The 27,214-nt window shown below is 35.5% G+C and overlaps 1 protein-coding gene across 1 annotated transcript in view; it reads left to right on the top strand.

The window, feature by feature from the left end:
• The first annotated feature begins 10,733 nt into the window (after positions 1–10,733).
• The window catches only part of LOC119082080 (proton-coupled amino acid transporter-like protein CG1139), a 31,894-nt gene continuing 15,413 nt past the window's right edge, over positions 10,734–27,214 (top strand). Inside the window, exon 1 of the mRNA XM_037191438.1 lies at positions 10,734–11,171. The gene's annotated coding sequence lies outside the window, so the exon portion shown is untranslated. The remainder of the gene's footprint in view (positions 11,172–27,214) is intronic.

Here is a 27,214-nt window from a genome sequence, read left to right as displayed (position 1 = left end):
AAAACCAATACAAAAACTATTGAGAAGTCAGACAGTCAAGGTATCTGACCCACCCAACAAGTGGGACCCAGTATATTGTTTTAGTTAAATGAAGCAAGTGAATTTTATTCGATATAATAAATTACATCGAGCTGTTATCATCACATAATCAAAAAAAAATCGAAATACAAACAGAACAGGTTTCAATGTTTTGTGTATTCCAACGAACTTGACTATTTAAAAGTTTTTTTTTTAAATAAGGATGTGTGAGGTCAAGATGGGCAGCTTTTACTATGTGATGAATATTAAAATAATTTGACAAAATTTGAATTATAATTCCATTCCATGTAGAATATATATTGTATTGTAATTAGTTAATGTGTGGGCTCCTCAAGTACTACTGACCATAGAAAGAAGAAAAAACCACAATCCATCCTAAAATTGAAATGTTTCATTGACATTGTACGCATTGTACCACTTACCTTACCTACATTATTGACTAAAAAAAATCGATTCTCTAAACTTGTTTCGATTATTTCATTTACATTTAACATTATGTTATGAATAAGTAAGATGCAGTGTCTCGCTGTTGTTTTTAAATTTATTTACACTTTTGCGATTTGAAAATTGAGTCGAATATTGTACCGTGGAGGAACTGCTTCGATCAACAATTATCTGTTATGGACAATTGTTTTTAGGCAATTTTGCGAGTTGTAGCCCGAACGAAGTAAGGGCTACATGCGAAAGTGCCTAAAATCAATCGTCCAAAACAGATACTCAAAAAAATTTTCATGTAAGGGGTCGAAAACCCGAGAAAAAACTCGAAACTCCTTCATTTTCGGCCCCGACACATGAAAATATATTTTAAATATAGATCATCTTCAAGGACGTTTGAAATGCCATCAACGCGATAAAATTTCATATAAATGAATGAACGAAACACTCAACGAAACTGAAGTGAGATTACGTCTGAAAGTACCGTAATATGATGATGATCTATAGGTGGCCGAGGTGGCCGTTTGAAGCCTTGTTGCAAAAATGTTTAAGGAAAACCTTCATTTTGCAAATTTCGCAAAAATGCTTTTGCAAGTACTCCAGGCGGGTGTTAGCCTTCTGCAGTAGTTGCAAAGTTGTTGCAAAAACACCTTAGCAAAATCTTTCTTTTGCAAGGTGTGTAAGATTCTATTTCGAGCCTAAAGCGAAGAATATATCCCAAACGACGAAGCAAATATATAAACTCCCAGCAATACAGTACCGCATTTTGTTTACTTGCGACCAGAAAATCCGAAAACCTGGTTGAGTCGTTTTCTGCCGCAAGCAAACAAAGAACACGTTTGCACTAGAGATGAGAGGGCCGCCCACAAAAGCGGGCTGCCCGCAGCCTATGCCTCATGCCCATGGGCATAAACGTTATGGGCTTCAAAACTCGCGGGTGGTGGGCAGGGAATCAGCACTTTCATAAAACGTGGGCGCCCACCAAACTAGGACTTTTCATCGTACTTCCTTCAATTCAAAATTGTCAACAAAATCATAAATAAAATTGATGAATTTTCAACGAATACTAAACATTTTCAATTCACTCAACATTCTCATATGAAGAATGTTGAGGGTTTACCAGAGTCTCCTTCTTTCTTATTTTATACCTGAAATGCCTAACAAATTTAAAATAAAATCAAATAAGGCTTGCCATAGATAAAGGTCTCTGTCCGATAGCCAAGCTATCAAAGTTCACACTACGTGATGATAGACTGAGTAAGGGAAGAGTTTTTAACTCTGTTAAGAGATTTGCTTTTCTGGCGAGCTTTATCTATGGCAAGCCTTAATTATCTATGGCAAGCCTTATTTGATTTTATTTTAAATTTGTTAGGAATTTCAGGTATAAAATAAGAAAGAAGGAGAGGCGGGTAAGCTCTCAACATTCTCCATATGAGAAAGTAGAGTGAATTGAAAATGTTAAGTACAGCGATTCATCGAATTTTAGCCGTCGTGAATGTATCGTTTTTAATAGTTCGCCTGAAATTTCACAGGGAGCAGGAGCAGTGAGTGAAGAGTGTGTGCGATATGTACAGCGTTCTTTTGGTACATTGAATTTATCATGTTATTATTGTATGCCGTCTACATCACCACACTTTGAAACTCATTGTTCATATCAGCAGAACAACGTGCAATATGAAGCGAAAAAAATTAAAATAACCGTTCAAAACTTTACAATTCGACGATTTGTGCACACATAGTTTGTGGGCTGGGCCAGTGCCCATGGGCATTTCACTTGCGGGCATTGGACCGGGCACTGGGTTTTTAGCCCCGTACGAAGTACTGGGGGCTTATAAGATTAATATGCCGTTTGTAACATGTCGAATTGGAAGCAGCCAGTAAGGGCAAAGCATTTGGTTATGTTCATAGATGACAAATCCGCAATAAAAACAAGGCATCAGAACAGTCGGAGCGTTTGCTGCGACTTAGCCCCGTACGACCCGTAATCCTATTTCGTCCGTAACCATAATATGTCCGTAGCCGTTATACGCCCGGAACCCTAATACGTCTACAACCCTCTAATGCGTCTGTTACCAAAATGCAAGTCAAGTTGGGCATGGTCAAATTTACTGAAAGTGTTAATTTTTAAAATTGCGCATAGCGCAATTACGAAAGCCCGTACGAAGTACCTCTCAAATAAAACCAACAATTTACGACATTATTTTAGAAACCCAAAATTTTTTGCCAACTTTCCATTGGGTATTCAATTACCTCTCAAATGAAACAAAAACTAGCAAAATCGGATGAGATTTACTCGATTTATGTGCAAAAAACACTTAGAGCCGAGTAGCGGCCTTAGTCCAAGGGCCCAAATTTGAAACTTTTTTCGACACGTTCTTTTCGGTATTCAATTATCTCTCAAATGAAACAAAATCTAGCAAAATCGGATGAGATTTACTCGATTTATGTGCAAAAAACACTTAGGGCCGAGTAGCGGCCTTAGTCCAAGGGCCCAAATTTGAAACTTTTTTCGACACGTTCTTTTCGGTATTCAGTTACCTTCCATAAAAAACTAAATCTAGCAATATCGGATGAGATTTACTCGATTTATGTGAAAAAAACACTTAGGGCCGAGTAACGACCTTTGAGCCCTCCCAACAAGCTCGCGTTGCATCTTACCCAAAAACAATGTTCAGCAACTTTGTTCTACTCGTCAATACCTTTCATTTGATATATCACAAGCAGCTATTGCGTGCGTATTTCGGTAGATATCGTCGAAAGACTGAAAAACACCTATAGGGCCCTAGCTCTGGAGGGGCCGACCCTACCATGCCCATTTTCGAACTTGACCTTACTTTTGTCGATACCAATCGGGGAAAAAAAGAATTTTGAAAAAAGGTTGTGATTTACTCTAGCTAGAGGGGTCACGGACGGACGGACGGACGGACGGACGGACGGACATTTTTTTTATTGCGGATTCGTCATCTATGAACACAACCAAATGCTTTGCCCTTACTGTCTGCTTCCAATTCGACGTGTTACAAACGGCATATTAATCTTATAAGCCCCCAGTACTTCGTACGGGGCTAAAAATGTCCGTCCGTCCGTCCGTCCGTGACCCCTCTAGCTAGAGTAAATCACAACCTTTTTTTAAAATTCTTTTTTTCCCCGATTGGTATCGACAAAAGTAAGGTCAAGTTCGAAAATGGGCATGGTAGGGTCGGCCCTTCCAGAGCTAGGGCCCTATAGGTGTTTTTCAGTCTTTCGACGATATCTACCGAAATGCGCACGCAATAGCTGCTTGTGATATATCAAATGAAAGGTATTGACGAGTAGAACAAAGTTGCTGAACATTGTTTTTGGGTAAGATGCAACGTGGGCTTGTTGGGAGGGCTCAAAGGTCGTTACTCGTCCCTAGGTGTTTTTTGCACATAAATCGAGTAAATCTCATCCGATTTTGCTAGTTTTAGTTTTTTATGGAAGGTAATTGAATACCGAAAAGAACGTGACGAAAAAAGTTTCAAATTAGGGCCCTTGGACTAAGGCCGCTACTCGGCCCTAAGTGTTTTTTGCACATAAATCGAGTAAATCTCATCCGATTTTGCTAGTTTTTGTTTCATTTGAGAGATAATTGAATGCCGAATAGAATGATGGCGAAAAAAGTTTCAAATTTGGGCCCTTGGACTAAGGCCGCTACTCGGCCCTACGTGTTTTTTGCACATAAATCGAGTAAATCTCATCCGATTTTGCTAGATTTAGTTTTTTATGGAGTCTAATTGAATACCGAAAAGAACGTGGCAAAAAAAGTTTCAAATTTGGGCCCTTGGACTAAGGCCGCTACTCGGCCCTAAGTGTTTTTTGCACATAAATCGAGTAAATCTCATCCGATTTTGCTAGTTTTTGTTTCATTTGATAGATAATTGAATGACGAATAGAATGATGGCAAAAAAGTTTCAAATTTGGGCCCTTGCACTAAGGCCGCTACTCGGCCCTAAGTGCTTTTTGCACATAAATCGAGTAAATCTCAACCGATTTTGATAGTTTTTGTTTCATTTGAGAGGTAATTGAATACCCAATGGAAAGTTGGCAAAAAATTTTGGGTTTCTAAAATAATGTCGTAAATTGTTGGTTTTATTTGAAAGGTACTTCGTACGGGCTTTCGTAATTGCGCTATGCGCAATTTAAAAAATGAACAGTTTCAGTAAATTTGACAATGCGCAACGTATTAGGGTTCCGGGCTTATTAGGGCTACGGACGTATAATGGTTGCGAACGAAATAGAATTACGGGTTGTACGGGGCTAAGTCGCAGCAAACGCTCCGACTGTTCTGATGCCTTGTTTTTCTCAAATGATGGGCATAGTGGGCATGTGGGCACAAAAATTTGCTATGCCCACTCATCTCTAGTTTGCACACAGTGCCTCCCTTTCCATGTAAAAAAGGGCAATTGTGAAGCCAAGTATACAGTCAGGAATTTCAGGAATGAAATTTTGACACACAATGTCAAAATTTTTAGTTCGTGTTGAAAAATGTAAGAGATTTTCATTTCACCGACTAATCGTGTACTAGGAGGTGCGGTAATCATGGTTTGATAGCGAAATGAAACGCATTTCTGTGTAACAAAATAATTTGAGATAAAAAAGTCTTCGCAATTCGATTAATCTTTTCGAAGAAGAATTTCTATTTGAATCAAAAACGTACACTATCAATCACATTGATTTATTTTCATTTAAGTTCGCAAGAGTACACTGTGCAAACATTACATGGAATTGTTCTATGACTTTTTTGTAAACCATGCTTGTTTCAAAAAATGAAACAAATCAAAATAAAACAAAACAAATCAAAACGAAACAAATCAAAACAAAACAAATCATGTTTCGGCCACTTGGCAACAAATTACAAGATCTGTTTTAAAGATTAATACATGGATTTCGATTATCACTCTTTCCAGGTAGCATCATTGAGATTGAACTTAGAGGTAAACAAAGTAAAATTTAAAATTTTTTAATTTAAATTGCTTCGAAACAGCTAAAAACAAATTGTTTTTCCGTGGGAAATCTACGGAAAACAAATTTAATTTGTGCTGTTTCGCGACCTAATACTTACAATATTTTTATGTTTCACTTTGTTTACCTCTAAGTCCAATCATAATTAAGCTACCATAAAAGAATAATTAACGAAATCCAAATATTAATCCTTAAAACAGATCTTGTAATTTGTTGCCAAGTGGCCGAAACATGTTTTGTTTTGATTTGTTTTGATTTGTTTTGTTTTGATTTGTTTTGTTTTGTTTCACTTTTTCGAAGCAATGTTGGCAACTTACAATAAAAGATCTCACAGAATAATTTCGTGTGTATGAAAAGTCAATGTACACATGATTTCAACTTCTAGGATTTGTATTAAAAAATCAACGTTGATGTGATCATTTTTGAATAAATGTTTCGTGAGTGCAGTGGTGTTATGTTTTCGTTCGAATAGAAACCATGTTTCGAAATATGCGAACAATCTGCAAGACATTTTTTATCTCAATTATATATTGTTTTAGAGAAATGCTTTTCATTTTCTGTAAAACCACGATTCCCGCACCTCCCTAGACTTTAACTAGAACATTTGCATTTGATGTCTAACGTTTACAATAAACGTCCAACGTTTACAATAAACGTCCAACGTTTACAATAAACGTCCAACGTTTACAATAAACGTCCAACGTTTACAATAAACGTCCAACGTTTACAATAAACGTCCAACGTTTACAATAAAAACCCATTTGAGAATTGCCTTCGGCGCGAAAAAGCTGAAGACGTCACCAGTTTTCCCCGTTTAAAATGTATTCGAATGAAAAAAAAGTTTTTGATATTTTTTTTTGTGAGAACCGCATCTGCGACTAAGAAATTTCTTAACCAAACAACCAATTAATTATTCGAGGTCTAAGCGGAAATTTTTTTATGACCAACAACGGTCTTTGTCCGCTGACATCTAATCTCACAGAAACTATTTTTGGAAATTCTTTTCTTTTTTGTCTAACTTCTTGTCTTCCACTTCTTGATGGAATAAATATTTACCATGCCCATTAACCCATAGTCCATCTACTAAATTCACTTTCTTACAGCTTAACAATCGCTTGCGTTTCATAAGTTGCGTTCATTTTATGCTAGTAGACAGCAAAAGCAATCAGTACGTCAGTAAGAAATGCATTTCCAGTCGCATTTTATTATTATATTCCATTTAACCCAGGCACTAATCGAAAAGGTATTTTCAATAAAATTCAATACAAAAGTGAGCATATCGAGGCATATATAAATAATGTTGTAATTGCATTTCATTATAAATTCACATGCAAATTCATGGTCAAAGTCAATGTTGTCGAATTGAAATGTGTGTGGCTGTAATGCTTTTGATTATAGGCCAGACGTATAGACATAGCACATAGACCTTACATAAAAATTTCATTATTCTGACGAGGAAGTATATTCATAATTTTTGTTTTGCTTTATTTATATGCAGCAGCGTTTTAACATTTGCAACGATATCGTTTCCGAGTTTACGATATAATAGAGATAATAAAACCGATTACATTTTTATTGAATTTTTATGAATGAAATTTTGAACGTGAGAAGAGTTTTTCGGTCATACGATGAATGGCAATAAATAAAGATGAGTCAACCGCTTTGAACTTGTTATGAACGACGCAGGTCGTCACAATTGTTTGAAATATTCACCATGGCAAAATTGTTAATTTCAGATTTATAAAACGTATGACACACCTTCGACGAATCACGTACCTAGTATCGGTACAGTATGCAGGATCTATGGTCGTTAAAAAATATACTTTTTTTGCGTGACCATCGTTATACATTTCTGACAATCTCTGGGTCATATAGCAAATAGTTAAAACCTATGAAGTAAAAGATTTTGGAGGAAAATCATTAGTTATACGATCTTTAAACAAAGTGAAGTACCAGATTTGATGACTATATCGTGATATGCTTATCGTTTTTAAAAGGGTGATATAAATACGAATCTTCGTTCTACTTTATTCGGAAGGTAATTGAATACCGAAAAGAACGTGGCGAAAAAAGTTTCAAATTTGGTCCCTTGGACTAAGGCCGCTACTCGGCCCTAAGTGTTTTTTGCATATTGCTCGCGTAAATCTCATCCGAATTTGGTAGTTTCTGTTTTATATCAGCAGCATTATGCTGTTGTACCTCATCTGAGAAAAATCACTTTGTTAACTTGAAACTTTTCGGGAAGTCGCCAACTCGAAAGCAGGCTAAAAAGTGGTTTGAGTTATTTGAAGCAATACCTACATTAATTACGTGTATTTGAAGTCGGTTAAAGCTGATTTCCACATATTTTTGGGGTAAATTTCCTCTAACGGCTAGCGAAATCAGCTTTAACCGACTCCAAATACACGTAATTAATGTAAGAATTGCTTTAAATAGCTCAAATCACTTATTTATAACGAATGGATAACAATTCCACTCATCCTAAAGGAACGAGCACTCGAAGATAAATGATAAATTGAAAATTTCGTCGTAGAGTGACCATGCTGCAAACAAAAAGTCGTAACAGATACTTGTTGTGATGCTGGTATGGCGAGTGTGGTATCGTTGTAAAGCTTAGACGGCAGGCTGATCAGGCATTATTGTTTTGTTGCAGACAGAGTCAACCTGTGTATTACAGATGAGTCCAAGTTTCGCCGAGGATGGTGAAAATAAAAATTTTCAAATATTGTAAAATCTATTCTAGGTGTTCAATGGAGCATGAAATCTTCTACAAATATCACCATTCAAAGAGTTTCAAACTCTCTTCATTTTGGACATATCACTATTTGTCGAAATTTCGACTTTAGCTGTATATGGCTACGTGGTCAGATTGTTGAGGGAAGCCATTTTCACACTAATTAGCTTAGAATTAGTACCTCTATCCGTTGCGATAACAATCTGTATTTAAATTGACTCGTTGGTCCCGCACGGCTATTAGTGCCGGTTCTACGAAACGGCTGGAAGGATCTGCGAACTAAATGTGGTTCCTGATAGTACTCAAGTCTATAATATAAAACACAAACACGATGCACTTCATCTCACCTTGGGTCACCTCGGTGCACCACGGTTCACCTCGGTGCACCACTGCTCACCTTGGTGCGTCACGCATCATCTAGGTGTGTCACGCGTCACATCAGTGCACCACGCGTCACCTAGGTGCACCACGCGTCTGCTTCAAATTCCACCTGTTACAAACGGCAAAGCGTTCCTATAAGACACCAATACTTCGTACGGGGCTAAAAACAGTATTCAGTATAATGATTGATGCTACTCAAAAAATTTTTGAAATAACGTAGGCCATCGCACGGTGAGCTTGAAATTTTTTTTATTTGACCTCTCGTGGACATGAAATGTTTTTAGTGGTTTTTGTAGAGGGCGGCAGCACGAGTAGGAATAACAAGAAAATATTTCGATGGGAAAATTTTTAATTAGATCGATTTTTCGTTTTTCTGTGCCCTGCAGGAAGCTTCGAAAATTGTTTGAAACCTACTGGTGACTTGTTTGATCACAAAAATATAGTTACTGTTTAGCCTGAGGTCTAGGCTTTACAGCGATACCAATCATGACATTCATGACTACCAAGAAACATCTTTTATCATACGTGGATTACTTATATTTTCTCTTAAAAAGTATTTTTAGTTAATTAACATAATTTAAGGGGTTAATAAAAGGTCAAAGGATGAGCTTGGATTTCATTCTGACAAAATCTTTGTTGGTACACCTGAACGACCACCCAAATTTCTTCGTATAATGTCTCATTTTTTAGTGGAAACAACTAAAATGTTGCAGAATTAGCTTAGAATGACTATTGGAGAAACTACGAACGAAACAAAAGAAAGGTTTGTTAATTTTTGACTCGAGATAATGCAGTTTACTCATGGGTGCAATTTACAAAGAAACCTATTTCGAGTTAAAAATCTTCTTTCGACCTTTTATTAACCCCCTAAATTATGTAAAATAACTAAAAATAATTTATAAGAGAAAATAAAAGTAATCCACGTATGATACAGCCTTTAAAATTCACATCGACATAGCAGAATGACTTTCCTTCATAAAAGATGTTTTTTGGTAGTCATGAATGTCATGATTGGTATCGCTGTAAAGCTTAGACCTCAGGCTAAACAGTAACTATATTTTTGTGATCAAACAAGTCACCAGTAGGGTCCAAACAGTTTTCGAAGCTTCCTGCAGCGCACAGAAAAACGAAAAATCGATCTAATTAAAAATTTTCCCATCGAAATATTTTCTTGTTATGTTATTCTTACTCGTGGTGCCGCCCTCTACAAAAACCACTAAAAACATTTCATGTCCACGAGAGGTCGAATAAAATTTTTTTCAAGCTCACCGTGATCGCTATACGTCCGAAAGGATTCAATGCTGTATGGCTCCACGTTGCGGCTCTTATGAGTACGACTGTAATGTTCCAGGGCCTGAAGGCTTATAGTTTCTATCGTAAAGCTTTTTAGAGACGGCTGTCATCTGTTATAGACAACGACAGCAAAAATAAACGACAATAAACTGACTGATGAGGTCTTATATAGCAAAAAGCATGTTCAAGCAAATGAAGTAAAAGATTTCTAACAATCAATCTATGTAAATCTTCGATCAAATGAAGTAAAAGTCTAAACAGTAAAACTGTTAATATTCTTGCCGTCTGTGACAGGTTTTAAAAATTGTGAAAAATTTTGAAAATTTAGAAAAATTTTGGATATTTTGAAAATTTTTAAAAATTTGAAAACTTGTAAAAGTTTTTAAAATTTAAAAAACTTTAAAAATTTGAAAAATTTTTAAAGACCTTAAAAGATAGGAAACACGGACGGAATATTTTGTGTGGAATCATTTACAAACCACAACAACTCCCAAAACAGAAAACATGTTTCACTTCTAACTCCCTGAACTGTAAAGATATATTATTTTCCCACAGTGTACATTAGGTGCACATGCACAGCTACCATAAAGTCTTAAAAGAAAATTTTGTTCGATTCGCTCACTCTGCATCAACATTAAGCATCCAATAAATCGACTTAATAAATAAAACGTTTCCCCTCAAAAGACCACATCACACACTATAACTCATAACCGACAATAGTGGGAGCGTAAGAAGAAAAAAAAATGTTCAGATTGACAATATAATTTCTGCAAGCCCATACCAACAATGTATTTGCAATAAAATATAGCGACTCAGTTGCAAAACTGTTAACTTTATGATTTGACGATTTGGATAAGTCTGTCAGTCATCTGTTGTTCGCCTTTCAGCGCAGATTAATATATTTGGTCGTTGACATCGCATTGGAAATTTGCAACATAACTTTGTATAGCGAACTTTATCGCGATATCGATTAAGCTTTTCAACGACCTTTCGATATTAAGTTATAGTTTTGAAAACTATATGTGGAAAAGAGGCTTTTTGTTGCCTTTTATTTTGTTGTTTTCGGTTTGTTTAACGTTCGGTTCATTAAAAACGTTTGTGTTGTTGCCCGCATACACACACATACATTGCCAATTCCGATTGTGATTTTAATAAATTCTGTGATTTTAACTGAAAATGAATTGACACAAAGAATTCTCCAATTTTAAGTTGTGAACCAATTTCGGTTGAAAACAAACATTGGATCCAGTGTTTTGTTTAATTCGGATAATTTTTATTTTGCATTGACAACGGATTCGTTCGATAGGTGAGTGTCTGATTCTATTCTACGAGCTGTTACGTTGAAAACATTTTTTAAATAAATTATTTACAAAGGAATTTAAAGGTCAGATTCCATGTTATACGGAAATGTATCTAGGAAAAATAACAAAGAAATAAAAAATATTACGTTTGCTTAGGAATCACAACACGAAAATTTGTAATTAAACTTTTTCTCGTGCTGTTGTTTCAACTGTTTTTTTCTATCTTAACTTAAAGCTCCAATCTCGGTGTATTACAATTAAAGGGCAGCTGGTATTTTGTAACTAGACATTTTTCATTTTGCTTTCTTACTTAAATTGGCTAATCCCAAGAAACCGACAAAAAACCTACCTACATCAAAGTAAAATTGATTTGTAATAGTACATTACTTGTCGGTGGGACAAAATGATAGAACGATGAATGGTTGTGCGAAGTTCAATTCGAGGCGTAGACGAGGCCGGTAAACACACGAGAAGCCATTTCAATTATCTGTCCCATTGACAAGTGGGTTACTTTATTCCAAAACCATGAAGGTAGGTTTCGCCGTCATCAAGTAAAGTTGACTTTACCTCTCGTTATTGATTATTCTCTGATAGTTTATATCGCGAAAAAAAGAATTGCCTGCAGCACCAGCATCGTTCGTAATTTTCTCTTACTTTTTTTTATTGGATGTAGTACACTCACGGAATTTTGAAAACTGACATATTTTCTGTTTCGTGGTTTACTGGATTTTTGTGAATTCTGCATGTAATTTTATATGGAGAAATCAGAAACTCAAGTAAAGCACAGAAACAGAAAATGTGTCAGTTTTTAAAATTTCGTGTAGTAGCATAGCACTGTTTCCAGCATTACCATTTAATTAAAAGAGGCATCGATGCTTTGCCGAAGAGAGCTTCTTAAATACTGCATTTTAGTTTACTTTCGATGATATTTTTCCACCAGAATCCTTTCTCAAAAATGTACGACCAGAGTAACGACCACGAATATGTTAGAACATTGCAGCAGTTTGATCAACTCTATGAGTTCAGTTTCTGAAAACTTCGTTAAACTGCTGACTTTTCTCAGAGCTGGTCAAACTGCTGCAAACAAATCTATTTTCTGTTAAGAGTCATATCGCCAATACTTCAGGCGATTGGAGAACATGCGGAGAACATAACTCAAGATTTTTTTTTTTAATTATTGTACACTGCTTGATGCGAGTAGATCCACGAGTTCGACATATAAATGAACCTAGTACTTTTGTGCTGCAAGCCTACAGAAGTCTTGGAAAAAAAGTTGGTGCCAAAAAACAGATTTTTTCCTTTTTGGACAGTGTCAATGACAGTGTAAAAGAGAAGTTTGTTTGCTAGAGAGAGTATTGATCTGATGCATCCTTGCCATGATAAAATGACGCAGTTTAAATAAATTTAAAAAAAAATTGAAATGAAGAGGTCATAGATGGATTCAACCGGTTCCAAATTTATAGACACAAATAGTTTTGCGGTGTGTTCGAATATAATGTATAAAATACCATGGACAAAAATTAATTAAGTAAACGAAACGTATTTAGATGTATTTTATGGTAAATAAGGTTCCAAACAAGTTTGCTTTTTTCATTGACGTTCTCTGTTTTACAAACAAAACAAACAAAACCTAATTATAGTGTGGATAGATGACAAGCGCACGTTTTGCATTAATATAAAACAAGGCATCAGAACAGTCGGAGCGTTTGCTGCGACTGAGCCCCGTACGACCCGTAAACCTATTTTGTCAGAAACCATTATACGCCCGTAGTCCCGGGCTCCCTTATTCGACCATTATCAAAATGCTTCTGTAACCTCATTGCGTACTTGACATTATAGCCCATTTTTGCAAGTTTACTGAAAGTATTCATCTTTAAAGTTGCGCTTTGCGCAATTACAAAAGCCCGTACGAAGTACTTCTCAAAGTGAAACAAAAGTTTACGATGTAATTTTAGCAAATGCTTTGCCCTTACTATCTGCTTCCAATTCGACATGTTACAAACGGTATATTAATCTTATAAGCCCCCAGTACTTCGTACGGGGCTAAAAATGTTATTTTTTATAGAGAAAATATTTCGCTAATTCGGGGAAAGTCTGCAAAAAAAGTTTCAAAAAGGATTAGGAGCTTTGGTCAAATGTATAGGGCAAAGCACTGCTCCTAGCATGAACTCTGAAGTGATAAGTGTCAAATTTGAAGGCTTTGTTAGTGATAAGAGCGACCGCTTAGCATTGCTTGTATTGTTTGTTTTAAAACATGCAACGAAAACATGTCATCTATCGTTAGAAAAGAAACGCAGTGTCTACTGTGATTTCATCAGCCTCCGAATATTTTCTATGTTCAGTTCATGCTAGAAGCAGTGCTGTGGACATGTCTGTGGGTTTGTTTCGTTGCCGTTCGAATGAATATGTTTCTTCTCGTTCTTGGATGATAGCGGCAATGGACATGTCTGACTCACTTCTTTCCCTTATTTAATTGTAACGTGAATCATCCCAAACCTTATGTCTCAAAGATAATTATCTAAAATGTGATTGGAATCTCGTTCGTTCAATTTTCCCCTTTGACATCTCTTAAATACAAGGAAAAATCCATAAACATTCGAATGTGTTTAAGTAATGATCATTTTAATCGCGTTAATTTACCGATCATATAACGAGCAGAAAGATATAATTTTCACTGTAAACTGATTTTCGGTTAAAAGTGAAGGACTTCAATAAACGATGTTATGCCGCAATGTATAGTTTACTACACGAGCGTAATCCTCATGTTTAAATCAAATATAAAAAAATCAATAAAATGTTTAGCGCACAAAATACACTAACCGAAGATTTTGCACCTGTATGTCTCTGGGGACATCGCACTCTAATGCGACTAATTTGACTCTACAGTTACCACAACAAAACAGAAGTTTATTTCATTGAAATATTGCATTCCTTCAATAATGCTTACACCATTGCATCGGTACCATCCATAAAATGTATTACATGAAAGATATCGACTCAAAGGGTGTTGTGTTTTGTTGACGACTGGTCGAATAGCATTTCTAGTGAGAAAATTGCGGCACTTTCTCTCCAGTGGTGAGAAAATAGAACTTTTCTCTTTCGAACTGTCACTTTGTTTATGTTATCGAAAATTGCATAGTGAATCGATGTTTTCGTTTCGTGGAGAAAAACGGAAAATCGCACCTCGCTCTTATTGGAATTTCCTATTTTCTCCCCTCGGTACACAAATAACTATTGTGTTTCTCATGACAATTTCAAGGTGCGTTTGTCCAATAATCCAAAAATTTTGTCAAAATGAAAGAAAATCCCCCTTTGAATTTAGCATAAAATTGCCGGATGACTTTAGTCACGACAAAGTAAAACCAGGCAGTAGCACTTGATTTGACTATGCACCTGAATTATCTAGTGACCACTTTGTTTTAAGAATAAAATTAATTCCATTGACGTCAGTGTTCCTTTAAGTATATTTTCATGCAGTGTATTAGGCTCCCTTATTTGACATTCGAAAAATGAACTTCTGCTGCCTGGTTTTACTCTGCCGTGCTTCAGTTAAAATTGAAAACACAACATTTTTAAGCGACTATAGCAGTCATTTTGCGTTTTTATTAAATGTCGTCTTGAATTCAATAAATGAAAACATTTTTTTATTATTGAATTAAAGTTGCGTTTTATTGGGGTTATGGTAATGAAAACACTCCTTAACTTAAGAAATTTATGTTTACGCCCAATAAAGTCAATCGTTTTATTGTCACCGAAAATTGCAAAATTTTGAGAATTTTATTTTGAGTATGACTTTTTTTGAGAAATGGCAGGAACATTTCATGTCTTGTAAATGTAAAATCTCAAACCGAAGAGAGAAATGTACTTGACGAAAATGTCCCAATAGAGTAAGAGTACAATTGACTTTTGCTGATGGATATGGTCACTGTTGAAGGCGGCGATAACAAAGCTATTCGATGAACGTTGGTGCTAAAACTAATGAAGTAAAAGATTTTACTGACTAAGCCTCGTGAAGGTAGTCATTACTTCGTTGTGTGATTGCAACTATCGCCTTCGGCTCGAGCTGAAAACACCACACTTAGCAAAATAAATAGTTCCAAGCAAGAGCAATAAGTCGAAAAAAATTTATATAAAAGGAAGTAATAGATTCTATATGCTAGCCATATGTTATAGGTACACTGTACCTGGTACAGTCCACTACATGCACATAATGTGACATTAGTAACGTGACGTATTTACTGGAAAAGAATTAATTTTTTATCAATAGAAAGTCGGTTACATTTCGTCACAAGATTTCTTCATCATTTGAATCCAGAATCAGGGATCAGCTAAACAGAAAAACTTTTTGTTGAAAACTAAGCGATTTTTAACGAAAAATCTAGAAAGTTAAGTGAATCTTAATGAAATGCGTGAAGAGGGTCATTAAATCGAAAGCGAGTGACTATTCACACCCAGACAAAAATTTGTTTAAATTCCAGGAATTTGGGTTGATGCTCAAAGATTACGTCTAGGTTTACACTGTAAACTTTACAGTTAATCATATTTTGGCATCTATCTTAGAATAGATGACATTTTAAAATATGAAAAGCTCATTTAGATTGAAATGTTATTATTAACGTTTTAGTATTTCCCAACACTCGCTCTAGCAAAGAAACTCTCTTAAAAAATCGAATTAGGGAGTAAAATAAGTTTGAGAAACTTTGCTTCTTCATAAGACTTAATGTGAACAGACTCACGAATCGTAAATAAGTAGCGGAGGTTCAATAACGTCTTTACCACCTTAATAGATGCAGTTTGTTTGCTAGAGAGGTTGTTGTTTTTCACATTTAAACACAGCAGAGTAAAACCAGGCAGGAACAGTTGATTTTTTGAATATGTCAAATAAGTGACCTAATACACTGTATGAAGATGAATTCAAAGGAACACTGACATAAATTGCATTAATTTCGTTCTGCTGTGATTTAAATGAATTCAAATGTAATGACTGGCCGTTTATAATTGCAGCATTACATCGTTCGAACGCCCTAAAAACGCATTTCAATGCAACGTTTGTTGCGACGGACCTTTCCTTTATGTTAAACAATTTATCGGTTGACATTGAATTACAACAAAATATAATTAACTTGTTGCTCTACGTTGATATTTTGTTGTTTTTTTTTGTGTGAATCGGTTGACAATAAAAAGTAAATAAATTGAAATCTCGTGTATTCTCTTTATGCAAGACACACTCGTTGTTTAAATCAATTCATCCCATATAACTTCTGGTTTGAATTCACCATTGAATTGAATCGAAAGGGTAAGTTGGTGTGAGTGGCATTTACTTCAATTAAATCCACGTAACTAGTTTCTTTATTATCAATAAATTTATATGTGTAACGTGCGAAATGACAATCGCAACAGTTAGTGATAAAGTTGTTGCTTGGAACAAGTCTTTGATATTTTTTTTCGCTTGCTGTATTTTCTATAAGATATGAATGTATTCATTGGCCTGTGGAGGCGCCACATTTTTTTTCAGTACTTCGTTCGTTGGGCTCTATTTTCCGGTGAAAAACCTTCACTCTGGTGTCCATGAAATTTCATAGGAGTATAGTAATACTAAAATCGATTACATTTGAACTCTAATCTCCAAACAGCGTTTCCCTATTGACTGTGAGCCCCACATTCCCCGAAGTTAGATTCCTTCCATACTCTATCTACTTTCGTCGACAAGAAGAACCTGCATGACTATCAATATTCTTAACATTACACATCGAATATTGGACCTGTTCGCCGTCATGGTCAGAACATTATGCGGAACCGCCCCTGACTTCATTTAAAGTATCGAATTTAAACCATAAATTATAATTGGATCTCTGCAAGTAATTCATACCATTTTCTCTTGATGGTTGAAAATATTCTTTTTTTGCTTGAAGTATATTACTACCACGTATACGTGTACACATATCGCATCAATATAATAAATTAACAGAAGTCTGTCGTGAATATGAAATACAAGTGCTCGTCGGAAACTGGTTAAGTGGTGTGAATTTGTCTGCCAGAATAAATAAATTTTATTTTGATAAAAATTTAAATGAAAAAGAAGTGCACACGCGTTGTAGAGTCCGTCCATACGTCAACAGCGAACAAGAACAGGTGTTTCAGTTGTCTACCCATTGATACAAATCAAGTCATGTTTATAAATGATATTAAATCAAAGAGAAGAAAACAACACACAATTGGTCACGAAGACGATGATGGTCTATTTGGATTGTTGATTTGAACAATACGCGATTCAAGGAAAGCATTTTGATGAAATGACGTTACGTGTACTAATGAATTGTAGAGGTAAAACATGACAAATATCGAAATCATAGGACGTCACACTTATTAACGGAATCATAAAGTTTCGGCAACTTTTATGTGCCCTGCATTTAAGTATCGAAGAAAAACGGAAACATAGAAGAGTGAGTGACCCATCGAAGCGGGGAAAAAAATTATCGAAATTGAAAAATATGTTTTCATGTGTCGGGGCCGAAAATGAGGTAGTTTTGAGATTTTCTCGGGTTTTTGACCCCTTACATGAAATTTTTTTTGAGTATCTGTTTTGGACGAATGATTTTAGGCACTTTCGCATGTACAACTCGCGAAATTGCCTAAAAACAATCGTCCAAAACAGATACACAAATAACTATTTCACTCAAGAAGTAGATTCAAATTACTCGATGGGGTGCGGGAAATGAGGAAAATATGCTGGATGTAATATAATTGCTGTAAATGGTTGTCGACGTAAAAGTTATTCTGGCCACCACTCCGGTGTCTAGACGTCTGTCTAGACGTCTTTGAATTGCATATTTTCCAACTTTTCCCGCACCTCTAGAGAACATGAATATCATTTATCACCTTTTCACAGTCGGCGAGTACATTTCACCAGTATAATTTGCTGCATCTGCAGCATTGCTGAAATCTGTCAATTCATTTGTTCAACCAAAGCACAGTGCTATGGTTCAAATGAAATTCTCTTTAGTCAGAGCTTCATGTTGCGTAACTGGCCGCGTACAGATGACACAGCCGTGCTTAAAACGTTGGTTTCATTCTTAGCCCATGGAATTAGATGAAGACTTGGAATATCAGTCTTAGACGAACCACACATCAGAAAATTGAGCTTAATTTTTCCGTGTCATTCTTGTTCATAAAGTACACCTCGCGTCGCTACATTGATTTTGGAACGTAGATGCTAATTGTGTTGTTGTGACAATTACTTAGCGAAAAACCGAGTAATTCGCATTCAAATCACAACACCATAACAAATCCATAAACTCTGTGTGCTTTCGATCAAAACATTATGGTGCAAAAGATCATCATCACAAAAAAAAAAATTGCGTCGATTACAGTGACTATTCGCTATATATAGTTTAAATTCATTTACACCCATTTCCATAATTATGCCATAAATCATTATTCATACGCGACATAAATCGACGTTCTGCTTCAATATAGTCATTGAACAGTCGTTTTTGTCTGGGTTTTCCTGGGCAGAATTTCGTGCAAATAACCGGTTGAATCTGGATTCTCGAAAGTAACGAAACAGAGCAAAAAAATATCGCTGCCGTTGTTTACATTATAGTTATGCGATATTACACGCAGATCGCCGGAGTGTCTCATTAAAAATTGTAATGATCGGACGAACTCATTTCGAACTGGTTCTCTACTTTTTTTTTCTCAAAAACGTTGAGTTTTATAGAAAGACACACAAAAAATTCTCATCCGAAAATATTGTGATGAGTTCAAATTATACATGATGACATGTTATACCTGTACCTATAGGTACCCATATAATAATCGGCAATCGGTGGCCAATATATAACTTTAAGTTGATGTTTCCTCTCAAATTATGATTACGGCAGATATACACTTTTTGCTTTGAATATATTTTTACGAATCTTTTTATCATTTGCAACGATTATTATTTAATACAACATTGTTAGGATACCTGTACGGACAAGTTCAATGATATTTTTAATCGATGCTGGGCTAAGGTATCCCTGTTTTCAACAAAAATTTGGGATTCAAAGTTCCTTCTGTTAAATTCGGAGATTTTTGGGCAATTAAGAACTGTTTTCCATTTAAAAACATAGCTAACGCCGACCCGTACGAAACACCTATTCGTATCAAAAGCCTTTACTGTGAAACTCTTCATTTCTTTTACTTCATTCTCTACGGAAAAGCTATTCGCCCTTTAAAATTACTTACATTATCTTTCTTTACCTTGTTATCATATACAAATAAATTTCCGGAGACAATTTAGACAGCCCCTTACGAAGTCAACTTTCATAAATTCCTATTTAAACAGCTATATACCGCTATGTTTACCTATATTTTCCTTTAAATAAACATTTCACAGATGAATATGCTATTATATAGCTCTATATGCCTGTATATAGCTCAATATAGGTGAATATAGATATAGATGTCCATATATGGAATGCCTGAAACACACATAACAAATTATTTCCATGTTAACAGAAACAGAAACCATTTTTCCCAAGATATATCACTTTTAATAAAATTTAATGGCCACCGGCAGCCATTTTGTTAGGAGACCGGAAATTTTACCGACGCTTTACATTCGTTAATACCTTTCAAACAAAAAAAATGCATGAAATTCGGTCAAAATTTACTCGAGATATTGACAATACACTCCACGTTCACGTGTTTGGCCGACCTACAAGCAAAAACTTCTTGCCGCCTGTGCCTGGTTCACACCAATGGGTCTAACTCACGAGTCGTCATCCGATTTCCATAATTTTCGATCGGTATTGTAAATACCTTTCATTTGCCGTATCACGTACAAGTGTGCCGTTTTAATGTCCTGAGATATCGTCGAAAAACCCTAAAGCACCTATTAAGCTCCAGCTCGGGAGGGGTCGACCCAAAATCGCCCATCTTCGAACTTAGCCTCTCTTTCGATATTACCAAACAAGGAAAAAAAGAATTTTAGAAATCGAATGTGTTTTACTCAAGTTATCGTGGTCCACTCATACAAACAAAACTGCTCATACGTCTGTACACAGTTTTACTACACACACGCGTCTATGTAAATCCGTATGTCAATTTGACTGAGTTCGATGCGTGATATGTCAAAATTTCTACTCTCTTCTAACACTCTATAAACAGCTTTTGTTTGTGCAATTCTCTCTCAAGCAAACAAACTCTCTGAAAAATAGTTGATTCGACCAGCTAGAAAACCACTTGTCACTGACGTTCCCTGACGTTCTTCATTGATCTTTATTTCTCTTAAGGCTTGATTTCCACTTGTAAGAGAGCTTCGTGAAGGTTTTTTTTTGGTTAAAAAACGAGAGAGACTAATTTAAACCAATCCTTCACTCACGGTTATGTCTTACGGCGAACATTTCTAAGTGGAAATCTGATTTAAGAATCATTGAATTGATTACGTGAGCTGTAACTAACCGTCTGTTGTGTTTATTTTGATAAGAGAGTTATCGAACTTCTCAAGTATTACCAATTTCGAAAATGTGCAGATATTTTAGCCTCACCTGCTTCAGTAAAATACGAAGAAAAAATCTAAATTTTATCCATTTCGTCCATTTCAAACAATAAAATGAAACCGGTATTTACTCTATAATGTAACAACTCTGCCTCTACTTCATTTCTACTCTTATCGATTTCATTTCGCTATTTCAAGTTGCAAGTTTTCCAACTCGAACGCTAAAATGGGTTATTTGATTGATACTGTAACGCAATGGAATAAAGTTCAAATGTTCATTGTTCGTTACGACCGGCTACGAAGGATCGATCAATCTTTATTTTTATCAAGTGGAAACAACTCAAATTCTTTACTTGTTACATATTGGTAATTGTTTTTAGTCACGTTTTCTGTGACGACATTATCATTATCAATATGAATTTTTGTACATGAGTAAGACACTTTCGGTTTTCGCTAGTGAGGAGCTTTTAACCTGCGAGCATATGACTAGTATTATTAACGGGTCTATTACTTCCATCGATCAAAGTATTAAAAGGTTGATTTCAAATCTTGTACTTCAATTTTTTTAACATGAATTTTACTGTATAAAGGACCATATTACCCAGAGCTGATTGTTATTTTCGTCGATAACAGCAGCCATAAAAGCCATTTTTCATCTCAATTAACAAACAGATTATCTGCTCTTTTTCAGTATTCGTTCTATGGAACTGAGGCAAATAAATGAGAGCAACTCAGATTGTGTTCTTCCTTTCTGATAGTATTTATCTTCAGAGCTAGAAGATCTGCGTGGTGTGTTAAGGTCATGCTCTCATGCAAATGATTTAAATAATGAAAGTTCAGAAACCTCGGATTTTCCTTGAAATTCTTTTTCGTTCAGCACAATGAATTGCACCAGAAACACTGTGTTACTGTGTAGTTTGCGCGCATTTTTCCTCCACAACAAAAATTCTTTTCAAATTAAGTTCAGCGACTTACTGATAACTCAATCGAAACTAGAAACGACATTGCAGTCATATTTCATTGCGATGAAGTTATACTTCATCACAACAATGTCCATCAACGAAATCGAGAGAATAAAAAAGTAAACACACACGATTCATGTTACAAATGAAACCGTTGATCTCGATACACTGCAATTAATGCAACAGGTTTTCATAGTTGCATTGTGATTAATATTTACTAATAAATCTACACACACTGAACATATGGACATCGACCAGAAGCATTACTTTATGAGAAAAAGACCGGGCATAATACTGTTGGGCCGCATTGTACAACAACAAAAACATTAAAAAAAATTAAAAGAAATTTTCAATCGAACACCGACAATTCATATTATGTATTGGACATATAGTCATCTGAAATCACATCAGTCGTATAGCCTGAAGGTGCAACGTGTCTCTTTTATATTAAAATTTAATGTGAAGATTATTAGCAAATCACTTTCCTAATGTATGTATACGCTCAGTAAGTGATCAGTATATGTACGTACATGGTGATGTGACAAACTGCACAATAAATATGTCTACTACCATCCATACCTAATGAAAATATCATAACGATTACATACTGACTGATGCATTCGTACATGTTTTGACTAGACACAGCGACGGTATTAATTTAATGTTCCATCGAGCGAGCACAGCAGACGAGCTGGCATTGTATCTGGGTAAAATGAGTGTAGGTTAGGTACATATTATGCATATTATACAGCTTGATGTGTGTGTGAATCTAGCATCAATGCCATACATTTTCGAGTAACTCGTAAATAATGTTGGAATGAATTGGAAATCACATTAATTGATGTGATTTTATTGATTGTAAATCAATATTATATCGTCACATACCTATCTTATCTGGTTTGGTTGTCATGACCATTTGTGAATGAAATATTCGCAATTGGTTCTCGGATCTCTTAAGAATGGCCAGCTTTAGATTTCTCAATCTTCAGTATTTACGCATTCTTACACACCGCAAATGTTAGGAATTCTGCGACATCCACCCTTGTACTTCATCTGTAGTACCCGGCTTCGCTCGGATTTATTTCAATAACAAATAATTTGAATATTTTTACGCACCAAAAATAAATTTTCCACAAAAAGTATTTTCACGCATCAAAAATGTTTCCACGTTTAAGAAACGCGTCCACGACGTTAACAGGCAAAAAAAATCGCGCGTCAAATAACGCATACAAGTGAAATCTTTTCTCGCTTTTCTCTTAACTTTTTCTCATCGGTATGTCAAGTTTTAAGTCTCTATAGGACTTTCTGTCTCGAGAAAGACAAACAAACAAACCAACATTAAACTTTATATTATAGATGAAAAAAGAATTCTTCAAGCGTCAGCGGAGCACAAAAAAGTATTTTTACGAAAATGGCAATGCGTTGCATTCAGTTGGACGGAAAGAAGTTCTCGTTTAAATTGAAAGAAAAAATGTTTTGCCAAAATCTGTACCGCATAGGTAAATAAATGCTAGTCCCAAGGGGAACTACTACGAGCAAATAATCGACACAGTGAAAGAAGTAGGTAAACATCTTGCAAAAGATATAGTCAAACCTTGGTCCACTGAAAAGATAAGACGACATCGTTCATAAATTGTTTTTTTTTTCTTTGTTTCTTTATTCATTTCCTTAAGTTGGACCGTTGAAAAGTAACTTAAATATTCACAGAAACATTTAGTTTTCTATTTTACATAACTTGAACGAATGAGACACATCTTTCCCTGCTGCTGGTTTCGATCACACTTCATGATTGTAATTACCAAAGTAAAAGATTGGGAATTGGAATGTTTACGTTTTCGCTTTTATTAATATATCGTAAACGGCTAGCAGTTCTCTTGATTCCATTGCGTCCATTCATCTGAAACTAAAATTCAAGTCGACCTAAAAATATCTGAGGCTGAACTGAACTGACCTCGGAACTGACCTGAATTTACCTGAACCAATAAAAAAAAATCAGGTCAATTCTCAGGCATAACTGAAAAAATCCCAAATTGAAATACATCTGAAATTATTTATTGGTCATCACATTTCAGGTACAGTTAGAGGCATTGCCATTTCAGCATGAATTTGTTTCAGCTGATTCCAAGGCAAGTTCCAAGGCTGATTCGCACACTCACAATCAAAACTTTTTATATGGTTCAACCACTACCACACGCGTGTGTGTAACACCTCTTCAACCTTATAAACAAACATAACCAGTTTTGATTGTATGTGTGAATCAGCTGGAAAACAGCTGAAGCAAATTACTGCTGAAATTGCACTGCCACTAACTGTAAATTAAGATCGGGTATTTCAGTTTCGTTTAAGCTCTTCTAATTAGATTCAGATAATCTGAGCTTTAGGTTTTAGGTTGACCTGACCTGTCCCGAGCCTTATCTATCGTTTGTGATACCCATATGAAATGTACAATAATTTATGATTCCCCCTCGCTTTACACAACGTCATTGTGATTTAGTTGATCGAGAAGTACGTACTTGAAAATAAAAGCGTATTAAGATATCGAATTCTTTTTCATTTTCAAAAAAAGCAGATTAAACTTATCACAGAATTCAATCGCCATTCCACTGAAATGGATTGTTGGCACATATAAACACACAGAATTCATTTAATATCAATCAAAAATACCTTGCAGCAACGTTCGCCACACTGGTTTTGATTCGAAACAATATATTATAATGATAACGTATAAATGAAAATGTTAGTAGCTCAATTAAACGATTTATTGGGTCGTTAAGTTTTGTTTTGAGGCAACCAGATTGATATTTCTAGATTTATGACTTGGTGTAAGAACATTTACTTATACAATAGGGTGTGCAAATTTTTCAAAAATGTCTAACTGGCCTTCATGACCCCTTCTAGCCCTTCATTTTGAAAAAAAACGAGAAAATTCGAAGATTTCATCGTTTTGAATGACTAGATTTTGAGGATCGATATAAAATTAACGGTTTATTTTAGAGGCATGCTGTAGAACGATTTTTTGCTCAACATGAAGAGTTACCTAGATTTCAAATAGAAAAATGCAAAAGAAGAATTTCGGTTCTGGGTCATTTGGCGAGTCAGGAAAAAAGGATCCTGAAGCCCGACTCGATCGCTCAATATTTTATAAAAATTGGAACACCCTGTTATGCAATTAACTATTCCTAAATAAGACGCCAAGATATTTTAGTTTTTAATAGATGTTTTTGCAAAAAACATATACTTATTTATGACAACAAAATCCATATGATTGTCTGCATAGTATATAAGTCTGTAACTCAACAACTCATTCTATTCAATAGAATATGTAATAATCACTTCGTATCTAATTGTAATTGTAATATTTACTAATATTTTCGCGTGATCTGTGTGGTTGAATTATTTAAATAATTATTTACGTACATAACGTGTCGGCATCATAAAATAACTGAATAGTGGATACTTGACCAACATCCAGCATAGCAAAAAGAATATTTTCATTTTGTTAATTCATCGTCTCTATAATAATTTCATATCATTTTCATTAGTGATTCATTAAACTAGTGGATGACAACGAATGCGTTTATAAAATGCAAACACACAATTTGGTCATCGATACTGCAATAGACTTATGCAGTCGGCTTGGCGCTAAACGCTAATCTTTGCACGTTAAATATTTGCACGGATATTTGTGACGAACTAACCGATTTCATTACTAATACTCAATAAATGGAGAATAAAAGGTGGACACAAACTTGTAACGGTCTCTTCGAGTAAGGAGTAGGTTGATGGTAGTGAAACTCTTACAACATTTCACTAATCTTTTCGCTGCTGACAATGCAGGGAATATTTTAGGGATTTCTCTTAAATAACATCCGAATTTTAAGGAATTTATGAAAGAATTAGTATGGGGCAATTAGAAATTTTTATATGGAAGACATCGCAAAAATTAGAACAAAAGCGGACTCGACGGTTTTCGATAGGCTTTGGGGTCCTCTATAACCTCCCAAAAGTCCCCTTCGAAAAAATGTCAGGGAATTGAAAAAATCGAGAAAACCCGAAAAAATTAAGGCTAAGTGTAAGCATTTTTTCGATGTTCCACCAAATCCCGAGTTTTAAAATTTTTTCTTGGAAATCTATTTTCACCTCATTCCAGATACCCCAAAGTATCCAAAACAAGTTGAAACCAGAAACGAGCCGTCAGAACAGTCGGAGCGTTTGCTGCGACTGAGCCCCGTACAAACCCGTACATCTATTGCGTACGTGACCCTAGTTCGTCCGTCGCCCTACTCTTACCGTAAGCCTACTGCGCCCGTAAACGTCGGTAAAGTAAAATTCTTATGAAATGTGTACGTCTTAAAAATTGCGCATAGCGCAATTACGAAGCCCCGTACGACGTTCCTTTCAAATGTAACACAAATTTCGAATTGACCTAAAATTAAGTAAGTATCATTTTCACCGATTTATATTGATTTTACAAAAATCCAAAATGGCGGCCGACGGCCATTTTGTTAGGAGGTGGAAAGAAGTACTGCTGCTTTACATTCGTTAGTACCTTTCAAACAAAAAAAAATTGAAATTCGGTCAAAGTTTACTCGAGATATTAACAAAAAACACCACCTTCACTGTACGGCCGAGTAGCCACATATAAGCTCACTCCAAGAGACCTAGCTGACGCTCCGGTGAACCGAATTTCATGAACTTTTTTTTCCCTTATTGGTACGGTCAATACCATCTAAATACGTTCAAATTTGGCCAACCTACAAGCAAAAACGGCTTGCCGCCCTGTACCTAGTTCACACCAAGGGGTCTAACTCACGAGTCGGTCATCCAATTTTCATAAACTTTTTTTTTTGTCGATCGGTATTGTAAATACCTTTCATTTGACGTATCACTTACAAGTGTAGTGCTTAAATGTCTGGAGATATCGTCGAAAAACGGTTAGGCACTTATTGGGCCCCAGCTCCGGAAGGGTCGACCCAAAATCGCCCATCTTCGAACTTAGCCTCACTATTTTGACTATCTTTCAGGAATTTTTTTTTTTTTTGAAATCGGATTTGATTTACTCAAGATATCGACGTGACAGACAGACGGACAGACGGCCCAAATTTTTATTGCGGATTCGTCATCTATGAACATAGGCAAACACTTTGCCCTTACCGTCTGCTTCGAATTCCATCAATTACACACGGCATCGTAATCCTATAAGCCCCTTCGTACTTCGTACGGGGCTAAAAACAAATTTTTACTCGCGAGAAATGATTTTTTAAAGTCAAATTTCATGAAAAAATCGACTTCCGCGAAACAAAACTTTGACTTTACACCGCCATATCGAAAGTCTGTATCTCCAAATTTTTGCGGAAAGTGGCTTAAAAACATTTTTGGACTATCCTGAACATATGCCCTATAGGCAGCATGTCATAACTTTTTTTCAGAAACAAAAATTTTTGTCGCATGTCGAAAATTTGCTTACATGCTGACAAATTGCTTCCTCAAAGAATATACCATGCAAGTTTTTCGATAATTTTGTTCGACGATTATTGTTAAAATGAGTGAATATCGGTTGCAAATGAATTATAATTGTTTGATAACTAGTAAAAAATAGTTT

The sequence above is a fragment of the Bradysia coprophila genome, unplaced genomic scaffold (assembly GCF_014529535.1).
Source record: "Bradysia coprophila strain Holo2 unplaced genomic scaffold, BU_Bcop_v1 contig_373, whole genome shotgun sequence".
In the NCBI taxonomy this organism is placed as follows: Eukaryota; Metazoa; Arthropoda; class Insecta; order Diptera; family Sciaridae; genus Bradysia; species Bradysia coprophila.
Note: the sequence above shows the minus strand (reverse complement) of the source record. Positions and strands in the feature narration are given on the sequence as shown.